The following is a 1,078-nucleotide window of genomic DNA, read 5'->3' as shown; positions in this document are numbered from 1 at the left end:
CAGCAATTCCACTTTTGGGCATTTATCCAAATGTTTACAAACAAGACCACAGTAAAGCTACCAGCACAACTATGTTTATTGCAGCATTATTTACTATAGGTAAGATATGGAACCAACCCAGATGCCCCTCAGTAGATGAATGGATCAAGAAAATGTGGTATATATACACAATGGAATTCTATGCCTCCATCAGAAAGAATGACATTGCCCCATTTGTTAGGAAATGGAAAAACTTGGAAAAAATTATATTAAGTGAAGTAAGCCAGGCCCAAAGAAACATAGGTCCCATGGTTTCCCTTATTTGCAATATCTATTATATGTCTGAGCCAAGCAGAAAAGGTCAGATAAGGTGATGTTAGGGAAAAGAACCCTAAGATATGTATTCAGATGTTTTTTTTTTCTTTCATGCGATTGTTTCTAACACATTTATAAGATTATTTCTTTGTTGCTATGTATGTCCCTCCCCCACAGTATAACCCCTGCTTTCACTGTATTTGATGTTGGTATATTTTGTGAAGGGGAAGGGGAAAAACAAATCATTTAAATAGGGATACAGATGGACCCATTGCAACAATGAGATGTACAAGTCGTTATGTTGAAAACAAACTTTACAACTTTGGTAGTGGGGGATGGGGACAGGGAGGATTGGGTGTGGGGCAGGGGAAGGATGGGAAGGGATGGGAAGGGGAAACAAAGGAGGAGGCTACAATGCTTGATAAGAAATGTACTCATTATCTTGCCCATGTAATTGTAACCCCTCTGTACAGTATTTTTACAATAAAAAAAATCAGCTCCTTCTGCTGATAAAAACTCCATTTAGTGTTCAGGACTGTAATCTGAGAAATGTCTATGGGGTTTGTGCTAAGATGGACTTTCCTTATGGCAGCATTACAAGGTAATTTATGAAAACTAAGAGATACTAAATATATGACTGGGTGTGAGTGAGGAGACAGTAGGTCTTTGTGAAATTTCCTGGCCAGAATGCTCTGTGTTTGCAAGTGTGCAGTGTGAAGTGCAGCTGGTGGGATCTGGAGGAGGCTTGGTGTAGCCTGAGTGGTCCCTGAGACTCTCCTGTGCA

This window comes from Dipodomys spectabilis, unplaced genomic scaffold (genome assembly GCF_019054845.1).
Source record: "Dipodomys spectabilis isolate Male_0828 unplaced genomic scaffold, ASM1905484v1 ptg000116l, whole genome shotgun sequence".
Classification (NCBI taxonomy): Eukaryota; Metazoa; Chordata; class Mammalia; order Rodentia; family Heteromyidae; genus Dipodomys; species Dipodomys spectabilis.
This window is presented reverse-complemented; position numbering follows the sequence as displayed.